At 38.9% G+C, this 13,913-nt stretch overlaps 1 protein-coding gene across 1 annotated transcript in view; it reads left to right on the forward strand.

The window, feature by feature from the left end:
• The window catches only part of elfn1a (extracellular leucine-rich repeat and fibronectin type III domain containing 1a), a 72,118-nt gene that overhangs the window by 42,535 nt on the left and 15,670 nt on the right, over positions 1 to 13,913 (forward strand). The window contains exon 2 of the mRNA XM_086185154.1: positions 4,430 to 4,519. The gene's annotated coding sequence lies outside the window, so the exon portion shown is untranslated. The remainder of the gene's footprint in view (positions 1 to 4,429; positions 4,520 to 13,913) is intronic.

Genomic DNA, 13,913 nt, shown 5'->3' on the forward strand with positions numbered 1-13,913 from the left:
CTCCACTCCTCCCCTCCTGCTCCCCTTCCTCCAGGGCTGCAACCCAACCCATCCTCACGTACATTTAGGTCTGAGGGAAAGTATACAATAGACAAAGGAAGCGTGATGGATGTTCTGCCTCTCAATGTGTTAACAGTCAATATATCTCAGAGAGGGGCCAGAGAAGTTGCTCTTATTTTTTTATGATATCAGCGTGTCAAGTTGTAATCTGTAGTGTCAGAGGTGGGAGAATTATCAATCAGCGTGTCGCTCTCCTCTGTTTACAAGCAAATTTCAATCTACCACTTGACTATTTGGGTTCACCCTTGTCGCTGTACCGATTTTGGGCACAGCAAGACAGCAGCTGCTTTAAAAGAAAAGGCTCTGCGGCTGTCTGAGCTCTGTTTTTAAACGCTAATGAGACAGATATTTTCCTCAGGACTTCATACAGACCAAAAAAGAGTGCTAGATGGCAGTAAATATATTTATAAAAAATGTCAAGAGTTCTATTGAAAATTTGTTCCCACCCAAACACCCCAGAAAATCAGTTAATGTAATTTTCAAGGTCTGTCAAGGCCAAAACATTTTTTTTTTCCTCATGGAGTGGTAGAGGAGAGAAAGATATTAGGATAAAAGGGCATTATAAAGAAAACTCACCGATGAATGGTATGAAAACTGCAGTATATAACTTAAGTGTCAACTGTGTCAAATCAGCATTCACTCCACCACAACGTAAGCTGCATTGTGGTTGGAGGATGACAATATCACAGTGAATGCATCGAAATGGCACCATATTTTATTTGCCCCCCTCCACTTCCTCCTCTATGTTCAAGATCAACTAGTGATTTTCAGCATATAGAATGAGCAGGCTTAAGAGCCCTCTCCACATAGTGCACTGTTCAACAGCATGACCAACGCAAACAGACAATACGAGCAGGCAGCCTTTATAAAATTAATAATGCTGCACAATAACAAACTTAAGCTGACCTCCCAGTCAAACAAATGTAAATTTGTTGTGCTGTTATTGCATCAATAAATGTTCACATTGCTACAGCAAATGATCTTAATGCATGAGCAAATAAGACCAAAGCAACCAAGATGCCCCCAAATCCAACCCAGGCTCACAGAAATGTGTATTGGAAGGTCACGTCAGGCTCAAAACTCTTGGTTGCATGACATGGCGGAACCAGAGAATTCATGTTCTCAAAGGATCCTGATGTAGTTTCTACTCCATCGTGCCGCCTGGACACGTCAGGAATTTCCAGTCTTCCCTGCACTGACTTGGAGTCATTTCCTCATCTTGAATTTGTCACGTGTTGTTGCAGTCAAGTAGCATTTATATGATCATTACCAGATTGCTGCGTATACAAGATCATCCAAAACATTCAAACCACTCACAGATTTTCCATTGAGTATTATTCATAAAATCTCCCCTTCAAAATGATTATGTTGTTCTTTTTTTTTTTTTTTTTTTACTCACCGTAAATCTCTTGGAGGAAAAACTTAATTATTAAATTAACTGTCATTTTTTTGGAGGCTGAAAATGTGGTGGTGTTGAACTGAACTGGTTTATGTTGGGATCTGTTTTGTATATTTTCTCACCTCAACTCACAAGAATTGCATGCACTTATGATACACATGAAAATCCATTAATGTTCACCCAGACCCCAAACAACAGCCTTCAATGTGACCATTAAAAGAAATCTGAAAGATAAATCCCCCTTAAACAGATTCATACTATTTATCTTGATGCCGACGCACAACTAAAATCATCAGCAAGTCTACAATCTTCTATATGCCAACGTTATGTGCTTTATTTCATGCACAGTAACTCCAATTATCACCACCATGTAATGACTTTGTCTTATGGAGGGATGCTCACAGATTTCTGATGATGAAGCATGTGGACATGAGTGAATGAGTCTTAAGGAACATTTGATCCACCTGTGTGTTAAAGCCTGGTGGGGTGGGAAATATTCCCTCTTGGTTGAAGCTTCACAGGCAGGGGCAGCTGCAGGACTGACCCTGCCAAGGACAGAGAGCTTCCCATCCCAAGCCGGTTCAATGCCATAAAACGGGTCATTGAACGGCTAAATGGAGTCATTATGATGAGTAATTAAAAGAATACTGCTGAAGACTCCGAAACTCCTCTTTTTCTCTTGGTTCCGCTGCTTTCTGTGTTGTCATGGGTCTTTGGTGAACGGCAGCTGCTTTGGGCGAGTTAAACTATCACCCCTTTCACTGGAATGCAAATAGAAGCCTTGATGGCTAATTGAATTGCATTATCTATTGTCCTTTCATTTACTGTTAACAAGCCATTTTGCAGATTCCCATTACAGGGCGTCCAGATTGAATGTTGCCTTTGCTTTTCATCTGATTCAACATGTCATACACCCTGAATCACAAGGGACGAGGACACAGAATTGTTTCATTAGAGCAAGAAGAGTAATATGAATACTGATCATGCAGTAATCTTGACTTTGCCTTCTGCAGACATTAATATGTATGTAGGTGTCAAAACTGCACCTTTCAACCGACGCATCCATACATACTCTAACACAGTACACCGAGGCAGAACAGCACAAATGAAACCAGGATAAAAGATGAAGAAATTTTGTTTCAAATCATGTACTGCAATTATTGTAGCGGATAGAAAGCATTGATTTCTCTTCATGCCGAAACCTCATTCTCTTTATTTTAACTTCCACTAAAAATGCATGAAGGTATACCCATGCAGCCTCCCCAGGGCAGCAGTATGTGCAGCACATTCTCTTTCACTTTATAGGGAGTCATTAAGTTGAAAGCTGGGAAGTGATGTTTGATTAATTAATAAAACTAACTTTGGTAAAACTGGAAACTGAAACAGAGGATTTCATTAGTGTGTGCTTGGTAGATAAGGTTAATGAGGCGGTTCACATTCTTAAAAGAAAACAAGGTTTAAAAAAAAAAAAACAGAAAAAGGAAAATACAGCGTAACGACAGCCAGGCCCTGCAGTCAAGATCGGCTCACAATCCTGCTCTGTCGGCTGATGATCAGCTGATCTATGCCAGCCCCCTCCACCTGACCACCCAGTTATCCCCTCCCATGCAACTGGCTTGGTTGATTCACTTCCACTCCACTGGCAGATATATCGCAAAGAGCCTTATTTAAAGCTCACTTATCATTGAGCGTGGCTCAAGCAGATTCCATTCTGGGCATTTCTGGTTGTATGCTGGTGTGCTGTTAGGCTGCAGTTAGGATGGACCCGTTGGCAGTGGCACGTCCATGCTGCTGTGTTGAGATTGTTCGTATACTTGACCCTAACCCTAACAATGGCTGATCAGGGAAGATCATTTGGAACAAATACATGTTGAAGGAGATACTAAGAAAGGGAGACGCATAAAAGGAAATGTGATCCTAAGACTTGGAGCAACCACCGATGCTGCGATCAGCATTGCCACAATTTGTGGCCACATTTCTAAGGTGGTGCATAGATATTTAGAAAGTACAATTCAATTCAAGGCAGAAGTATCACTTGTCCTTCAGTCTGCACCCTGACTTCATCAATGTCACATCTGATGTCATCGTTGCTGATGTTCTTTAACCAGAGAGGCCTTTGCCACTGCTCTCCCTGCCTTTGTATTTCTATGTTTATGGAAGGACAGAGACATTCAAGAAGAAAGTCATAAACATTCTGTAAATGGTGATAAAGTTAATTTAGCTAAAAGAACATTCATGCTGGTGAAGTCATCCTGGCAAGGTTCGGTCCAAAAACAAGGTCAACCTCCCAACAAGCTCCTTTGTACCTTTATTTCTAAATTGCTTGCCACAAAGCTTATCTTATCGATTGTAATTCTCCTTTTAGCTTGTGCACAACCACACAATGACTTCACCTACCAGAGAAGTTCTGGTGAAATACCATGGAGTCCAACAATAGTACATGAATTTGTACAATTTGACAGAACTTGTGTATTTGTCTCAATACATGATGAGACTCAAAAATGCCTTCATGTTAAAAGGTTTCATGATAAATAAATCTTGAATTCAGTTTGCTTGGATTGCAATATAATGCTGTTGTTTCATAAGTGTCATTCAGTAAGTTTATGCAAAATTATTTTACTTTGCATTGTTCTCATCAGTCTAAGAGTACATGTATTTTTCCTATGTTTTACGTAAGCTGTTAGAGTTTTACATATTTCACTTGCACGTGATTTTTTTTCCTTGTTTTAAAGAAATGTGCAATTAACAAAAGCTCATTTTACATGCCTCATAAGACACACCTCCATGTCTTGCATCAATCAAATTTCTATTTTCTGTATGTAAATGTTAAGCTCTTGATATACTAATAACGTCCAAAAAAAATCAATTATTTTTGTACTAAGTTGCTTAAAAAAAAAAAATCTCTGGACTCATTTAATGTTTATGTGTATATTTTAACATTTATCTTTTCTGGGGTTTTTTTTTTTCCAGAGTTGGGAAGAGAAATCAGTAAACATCTATACTGCTGGAAGACACCCGGGATGCTCGCTTCCATAGACGACTTCAACCTAGATTACAGAGGTAAGTGCAGGTATTTGGTGCAGCCGCTTGTAGCTTGAGTCAACTGCAGCTCTGCATAAGCAAACGCCCCTAAGAGGATCACAGAGAATCCATCGCTAATCCGCTGGTCAATACACATGATAAGTACAGTGCCAAAGACAAGTCACTCAAAGGACATATCATCCTCAGAGTGGAGAGCCTGAATATGACTGGATTATTATGTTCAGGCCTCTGCGTTTCAAACTCTCCTTATTTACACAAGCATGTCAGCCACAAACTTCGCAGGGTCAAATTAAGCCCACAGTAATGCTTGAATTTGCTATTCATCACACCTCAGTAACAGCATTATAATAACAAAGCTCTTTGTCCTCTGAGGATATTGAAGGCCAGCAAAAATTATATATTCTTTGTAATAAGTATTCTTTTGAAACTTCCCTTCTCTTTGAAATAGTTATATAAGCTTAGCATCAAATATTAACTTACACATTAAAAATGTTTCGTCCCCATAATAACAACAGGAAAATATATCATTTCTTAAAAATTATTATTTCAATCAATTCTTTACATGAATGATGAAGGTGGAGCTTTTCTGCCGTCAAAAAAACCACAAAAAAATGACCACACACACCTGCCTGCTGACTTACTATAACACCAGACAATTGACTAGAGTTTTTTGATCATCGTCCGTTATGGCTGGATTTTATGAAATTTGTTCATTTATTTTGCAAACGAACAATGCTGGACCTGCATCAAGAACTCTGCAGGGTGACGCAAAATGCATTGTATGTATCTATGCACTCCAAAAGTGAACACAGTCATATTGGCCCTAAAGCCAGTGAGACAAACCTGACATCTGAGCATAACAGACTGAAACAATACAGCAGCGTAGTCGTCTCCTTGTGAGGAAATCAAGTCCAGTGGATTTTCATTGTTGCGGGTTTATAATATTCAACCCCTTTTCTCTGATCATGCGGTATCAGTTTCAAACGATACAGGATGTGCACCTCTCCACATACTGCCCTGATGTATGAAAAGACCAGTGCATTGTCAGTAAATTACTTTGTTGATGTCATGTGATCTCAAGTTAGAACAGGTTGGTGACAGACTTGCTGGCAAGTCTTAATTAGATTAGATGATAGCTTATGCTTTTAATTTGCATGATACTGAGATAGAAGATGAAAGACCAATAATATACATTTGCCAACAACTTGATTGCTGAGCATGGTTAATTATCCGGTCCAATGAATTAGCTTTTCGGTCCACTCGGCTATGCTGGAGGGCTGAGAGCCCAACGTCCTCAGCTATCACTCAGGGAGACTTTCACATGAAGGAGGTAGAGGGGAAAGAGGAGGTGGTGTCATGTGTGGAAACCCGTGAGACAAAAGCCCAGAGTGACAGCATTTATTCTCACAACCCTATACATCAAAATGAAGCATAGGACTGTGTAGTTTCATATCAAAGCCAGAAAAACAAAAGTATTCCGCTGAAAACCATGCACTGCTGCTCAGTTATCTGAATACAGATACACAGACAGATTATTTTGTTGGTTAACAGATATAGCTGCAGACGTTCCTATAATCCTGCTAATGATGAGGCCATTCCAAAAAGGGCAATTCACAATGTGGCCTTAAAATATGACTCATCATTGAATCTCTTTCCAAACTCACTTTCATAACCTACATCCTCCCTTTTCTACTTAAATGACTCATTAGTTACTCTGCTACTCTGTGATGGAGGGCAGAGCAGAGCAGATGGGCAGTAGTCTTCCCAGTGGCTTCATAGATGCACATGTCAAGTGGTAGAATAACAGTTGAGATTGTTCCGGAAGGGTACAGTAGACGGCTGACAAACAGAATCAACATGGCTCCAACTGCTACAAGGGAGAATATGTCTGGTATTTACTTTTAAGTGTTTAAAATTACTCAAATGAAAAATAAAATTACTACAACTAAATGTATATTCACGGGGGGACAAATAACTCCTACTGACCCGTACTAATTCCATGGCATCGTGCCTGAGCAAATGTTTCTTACACACTTCAGTTAACATGCTATAAAACCAGCCTTGAAAGACATTCAAATTTCCTTTTTCTGTGAGTGTTAATGAGGACATTTGATTAAGGTTGGTTTTCTGAAATATAGATGCTGTCATAACACAGTAAAACACTGAAAGGATGATATATTTGTGTGGGCCAGTTAACAAGAAGCACCGCTAGCTTTTCAATGTCTCTGTGTGATGAGTTTGAATGTCGCTACCAACCTCTAGCCTCTGCTGTTTCTATGATACAAAAATACCTTGAAAATCATGAATGTGGTACTCACTGGTTTATTTTATGTCATAGAGCAACTGTCACACACATACACAGACCACAGAAAATATTTTCAGTCGGTTATGTATTATATAAATCCTCTTGCAACAAGATAATCACTGCATGAGATCAGCAATTAAGTGTATTCCAATACCGCTAGTTAAGCATCGCTGACAAAAGAAAGCCTCTTTATGTGTAAATCCTCACGTCATTTTCAAGATATTGAACTGTTTTTCATTGAAAGTTCCATCTGAGAAACAATAAGCATTTGTGTGCTTAGTTTTGTACATTTCCAAGTCAATCATGTAAGGAAAGCATGATGTGAAAAGACCTCAGTCATTAAATCTCAATTGGAAGCATCAAATGAGTGATTGAGTGCTGGATCAATGGAAGAATGATTTCATCCTCGCTGCCTTTCAAATATAGCCAAAGGGATTTTTCTTGTTACAAGCTGTCAGATATTACAGCCACATAATGCACGAGAATCACAATGAGCAAATGTAAGTGTACTACCGTATCTATATCTTTTTATTTTTTTTAAAGGAATTTAACAGCCAATAAAAGATAAGTGCATCTATTGTGTGGTTTGGGATATTTTTTGAATGAGATTGCCATTTGAAAGAGCAGTCTGATTAGTTGTCCCTGTATCAAGTTCATCGCAGCAGTAATTATGTCAAAGCAAGCAATTAATAAAGTTGTGTTTCATTGTTGAAGCAGCAATTGGCCCATTTTGGAGCGCTGAACGAGTTTTCATTAACACTGAACAAGTAGTGCCGTTTCCATTTAGGTTAAAATTCAGCAAGCCCAGACCTGAGAGACCACAAAACCCCTGCCTTAATTATTTTGGAATTAAAAAAGACTTTTCAGAACAATATTCTTTTAAGGGATCCATCATTTTTAGTGTCCCTGTGGAAATACTAAATGTGCTTTCACCTCACAGGACTTGAACACGCACCACAGAAAGATTTTTTTCCCCCCAGTCGTTTCCCAATTTGAGGAATAAGTGAGCCACTGATAACAAGTTGCCCAATTAAAAAGTGGATGAATGTTTGCAAAATGGTTTACAAGACCCTGTTAACCTTCTTTTGTCACATCTACTTTCAAGAGTTGGTGGTAACACCTAGAGGGCAGTTCCTTGGCTCGCTAGCAAAGGTAGCCATAGCCAAGCCTTAAGCTGTTTTTAACTTTGCATGTGATTTTTTAAATATAACTGAATACTCTGGCATTGCCAATGTTGGCTGTGGCTAAAGCTGGCAGCAGAGGTACTTTCTCAGTGAACAGTGATTTTAAATAAAGATAAACAGCATGACTGTTGTCATTAGCCAGGATTTGTGTCGACTTTGTCAAATGGAAACGATAAAACAGTGTTCAATCACTGCCTAAAGTGGGTATATTATTAGGCTTACATATGTTGTGTTTCCTCAGTTCCTCTTTCCACTCTTTTTGTTAGTTAGGAACCAGGGTTGGGGGGTGGGTAGGTTTATGTTTAAATAGCTTTTTGTTCTTTTTTTCGTATGATAATCGCTGTACAAAAAGATGTATTGTTTGATTGATGAGTTAAAACATCTGTCTTTAAATTGTAAATAGGAGAACCTAAAGAAACAAAACATTTTTCCTATTTTCAACCATTGTCTCCTCCGTCACGCCTCCATCATGTGTTTCATAATCGTCTGACCAGAGGGAAATTCAGCGTATCATCAAGTCATCGATCTCCACGATGATCGTTGTGTAGTCCAGGTCACGACAGCTTTAGTACTCGCACACTAAAGAGCGCGAGGTGCTCTGTCAATCTGGATCCCTAATTGATGGCACTAGAGAAGAGTTATTTGAATGGATTACTGTAAAGAGCATCATGGATTAGCCTGTGAGAGACATGGATCGCGAAGGAGCCTTAAATTGGTCCCATAAAGTGATTATAAAACATCTGTGCACTTGGCAATTATTGGACTCTCTCCCCATCAAAGGAATTTAACCCTTCCACATCATTTGCTCGATGCATCAATATCACTTTGGCCTGTTTCGCCTCACGTTGGCTGCAATGTGCTTCAGTCAATGTAGTCGGTTCCCCAGCAGTGCACACTATAAGAATATCAACGGAAACACAAACAACCAGTGATAAATGTCGCCTTGATGGTTTTCACTGATGACTTAGGGACCAAGACGTCACCGAAACTATCAATCCACTGTGTTTTTGGACAAGATGAATGTTACAGTGTCCATGACAGTACAATTTAAAAAGCAGCTGGTTTACACTTTGCAATAAATGATTCATATGATCACTTATCACTACAGTGCTCAGTCACAATAAAAGACAATCCAACATCCAGCTTGTTGGCTCTGGTGCCAGAACTCATCCAGTCACGGTGCCCATCACTCCTAATGTAGTGTGATTTTTTTTTTTTTTTTTTTGTGATCACTTTACTCTCCTGATGCTCCGTTGCTCCGTTAATTCCTTGATGAGAGCTCTAGCTAGCAGATATATAGCCGCTAAAAGATCAGAGGCTTTGTTCTGTAAAAGATAAGTCCACCAAATAAAAGTGCTTTCAGTAAACATCGTGTGTATTTTTCTTTCTCACACACAGTTAGACATTTTGTTTGCTGTTGCTTTTGACCCTGAGTCCCTCAGTATGGGCTGGGACCTTTGATAGGCTGTTTAGGTAGTGCTTTGAGAGGTCATTCACAATGTTTCAGATAAAATATTTACGATAAAATGTATCTCGTTGATGATTTGATAGAGTTAGATTTGATACACGTATGGATGTTTAATTCACCCACGTTCACTGAAAGTGTTTAACTTTAGAAAATTTAATTTCGAGAAATACTTCATCTTTCTCTCGTATATTCATCAAGACTGAGATGGGATGTTTCTTATGGGACACACAAGAAGTCCAGATTATAAATTGGGCCACATTATTCCTAAATTGGGGACAGTTTTGTTACACAAACTTCTCCTGAAAACATGAGTCGAGTCATTTAGTAAACTTTTTCATGATTGAATAATTCATGAAATGTAGCCCACAATTTATGAAAGTATAGCATGTATAAAAGTACAAACAAAACAAAACAAAACAAAAAACAGATAAAAGTGACTGTCTGTGGAGAACCAGAAAAAACCAAGTACGTCACCACAGGACTTGTACTTCTAACATAATCTCGGTTGCTTTAAAGAACTGCAGAGACAGCTCGACTTTGGCAATGAGAAAGGCAATCATGGAGAAAATTAATGGAAGTTCAAACAAGACCAAAGCTTTGACAGACAGCTGTCAGCCACTCATTACACAAACCCAAACGATCCCCCCCCCCCAACACTGTGATAAAATGCTGTGGCACCTTTTTCGGCGTGACGAGAGACTTTTCTCAAATCATGACACCTCCGTTCTCCCATCTTATTACGTGTCATTCATTCCGTCACACAATGTTTCTCCTCCGTGTTGGAGTTTCGCTCGAATGCAAAGGGAAATGTGTGTCCAGTGTCTTGAGGAGCACAGATCCGATCATGTTCTGAGGTGATGAAAAGAGGAGATAACTGACGCTTTCACAGAGAAGGATTTAAAACGTGAGGCCAGTCACCTTTAAAGACGGATCTCTGACCATCTGCTTTCGTGTTTCTACTTGTCAAGACTCACACTCCACTTTTACGGAGTCAGACATTTCACTTTGATTTTTTTTTTTTTTTTTTTTGCATTTCCAATAAGCTCAGTTATCCAAGCATTGAAGTTGAAGGATATTTCATAATTATTTTTAATATCATAAGACAAAACATCGTAATAATGAGTCTTTTCAAGCAAGAACGATTCCATGAGCCTGTACGTGCATAAGGTGAATGTTATGTGACTTACAAAATTTAAGGTGGAACTTTTTGATGTGATCTCGCTCACCTTTATTTTAGGTAAATAAAAATTAAACTTATATTAAACACAGTTTATGTAGCACTTTCCTTCAGAATACAACAAAAACAATACTAAAAGATCAATGGGTAAAATGAAACTGAAGGCCTGAGGAGTATCTTCCAGCTCTTGCAGCTTTTTTTTTTTCTTCCCAGAAATCAATCTTCATATTAAGAACATTTCACTCCGTTTCTCCTAAAACACCCAACATTCAAAGTTGAAGTCAAGCATGGTTCACCGTCACTTCTGGTATTGTACTCAAGTCTTCTCCTCTAACCATCTCCTTCTTTCCTCCCATTCCTCCGCCTCTCGCCCTGCCCTCCCTGAACCATTCTGCTAAGCTCCTCTGGTATTTGGTGGGTTTGGCCGGCCGGTCGGAACCATCTGCCGATCCTGGCTGTAAATATTAAAAAGAAATCAGTACACCAAGTGACTAGAAGTCCTCTGAACACACAGGTAGAGAAGAGCCCAATTTATGCTATGGATGGAATAATACATAGAGATGGAAAGAGCTGTCATTAGTCAGGTGTATAGGGAAAACAACAATTATATATGACAGTGTTTTTTGAAAAAAAAAAAGACTTCGCAATTCTTAAGAGATTTCCTTCGGTGTGAAACATAGGGCGAGTGTACCGCAGGCCACTCAAATGAGAAAGGTGTTACAGCATCGTCTCGTCCTAGAATCCTTTGAGGAGTCATTTACTCATTTAAGTCACTTTTAATCTCCCAGACTCACGTGTACAACGTTGTGTCAACCAACCCATTCCTGTCATCACTTTTTAATGACAGTAACAAATCAACATGAGCGTTGGATATTTCTATTTCTGCAGAAGTGACCTTACATTCCAAAGACTGATTTATTTTTCACTCACTCTCCTTTATTCCCTTGTCCTCTTTGAAGAAAAAAAAATTCAATCTCAAATAGATTAAAGATTAGTATCAGGATCTGACTGTCCAACTTGGGTGGTGTAATGTGTCAGGATTGTGGCACAGTCCCAGCGAAGAATCACTCATCCTCTGTAGATGAAGCTGTAATTAATCTATTGATATGAGAGTTATGAAAGCGGTGTGATAACAGATGAATCTCTGACATCACCAGCTATCTTGATTCATGTGTGTCCAGATTTACTCAACAGCAGCTGCATTTACTGACAAGCCATTCAATAAACAGCTGGAATGGTTGACAGCAAGAAAAAAAAAAAACAACCCACACTCTTTGAACTTTCGATGCTGTACACCAATAAATATTGCTGATGTGCATGAAGAGTAACACCATTTCTTCCAGTTGAATGTGTCATTGAGACATTTCTGATTTATCCTGGTGAAACCTAATGAGAAGGTAGCTACCACACAGATTCTGACTTCAAAGGTTTTCAGCTTGAATTCCTGAGATAGGAAAGAAACACAGAAACATGTCCATAGTGAGTTTTGTCATGTACACTATTTGATGTTTCCTGTGGTGCAACTCTGGAGGATGTTCCATTACCCACTTCAAGGAGGACGAGATCAACGGCTAGTTTGGTTGCTTGTTTGCTCCAATATCTCAAACACCAACAGATAGATTTTGATGTAATTTAACGGCAAAATGGTAACATTACCATCGTACCGGTGATTCAAACTTTCAATCATGGATCCTAAAAACTGTTCACTAGATCATAGCAGGAATTAGCTATAAATGGTATTTTTCTAGATATGTTATGAACACATTTGGAATAAAATTTCCCGAGCCCACATGAAATAACCTCATTTAAAACAAGATGAGTTCCGTTCAAAATCTTGATCGTATTCTGGATCTGTCACCCAGAACTCCCTTTTCTGCATAATGGTTGAAATAAAAAAAAAGAAGTAAATTGACTGTAAAAATAATATAATAGGTATCCCAATTAAAGAGAAGAAAATAAAAAGATTTTGATGAAACTAAATAATTAAAAATTTTTCTGATGTAGATTGCTTTTTAGTTTAAAGAGTCTCTCAGTGAGATAATTAAGTCATCCTATTCCTGTTTATTATTCTGCCATAGCACATGAGAATATTTTAAATGATTGACATGAATTTAATACAAATGCAATCTTGTTTTTGCACCTTTTAGAAATGATGTATTTACTATTGCAGTGCAGTGTTTGAGAGGTGGTGTGTGAACATAGAAACACACCAGAATGGACAGAATCGGAGCTGTCCAGAATCCCAACGGTCATCTCAGACCCGAGACCCTCAGACCCCAGTCATCAGACTTAGCACAGCGCTTCCCTGAGGCACCAGCGAGTCTGACATCGACGAACAATTTTTGGGTTAATCGAGTCCCAGCCATTCAGACAGATTTGTACTTTATTATTTTTAACAGCACAATAAGACTTTAATACACCCCTGTGAAAATAAGATTTCTATGACCTGACTGACAGAATTCATTCAAACAAAGCCTGGTAAAGATTTGATTGTCAAACACATAAGGCATCCGTTCACTATGTAATATATCTTGTCATATAACCGTACGTCGTTGTTGTAGAATGATAATTGCCTCTGCTTCATCTCCTTTGCAGGTTATGACATAAATGACATTAATTGACTCGGCGCTCTTGTTCAACCTTTTTACAAGTGTAGTGACGGCAATGTCGATGAGGAGCATCTGCTATAAAGAGGCAGGCATCTTTGTGTAGCGCATTTGCAGCATCCGTGTTGTTGATGGAACCATAATACCTCATTAAAACATTTGTATGTTTAAGTAGGGAAAGATGAATCGAACTAAAAGGAAGCAGATGTACGTAAAGCATGTGTAGCACAAACATGATAAATATAGAATCCTGCGGGAGGGATGTTTTCCTTTGTTAACTGTGAGGACTTATAATTTGCTGTCTTTTACAGATACTCAAAGCTAAAAAAAAAAAAAAAAAAGGCTGAGTTTGTGGGAACAAATTAAAATGGACAACAGCAATAAAAATGCAAATTTTCACACAATATTATCCGAGCACTTTATGTCCATTTATCTCCTGTAATGTCCATTAGCATCTCCAGGATTTATTTATCGCTTCCTCTGTTCCTAACTGGACTAAAAGTCCTCTTCAGTGGTGCGCCTGTCAGCTCGTGAGGAGATCTTTAAGTTGGCTTTCAGTGGTGCACCGAAAACCTTTCACAAGCACTCCGCTGTGTCCCCCCTGCACCTTAGTGAGCCTGAGAGAATACGGCGTGTAAGAAACAATAACTGTCCTGTCAGGACACAGACAGT

This window comes from Aulostomus chinensis, chromosome 18, assembly GCF_037954235.1.
Source record: "Aulostomus chinensis isolate RoL2024-O1b breed Wild chromosome 18, RoL_Achi_v1.0, whole genome shotgun sequence".
In the NCBI taxonomy this organism is placed as follows: domain Eukaryota; kingdom Metazoa; phylum Chordata; class Actinopteri; order Syngnathiformes; family Aulostomidae; genus Aulostomus; species Aulostomus chinensis.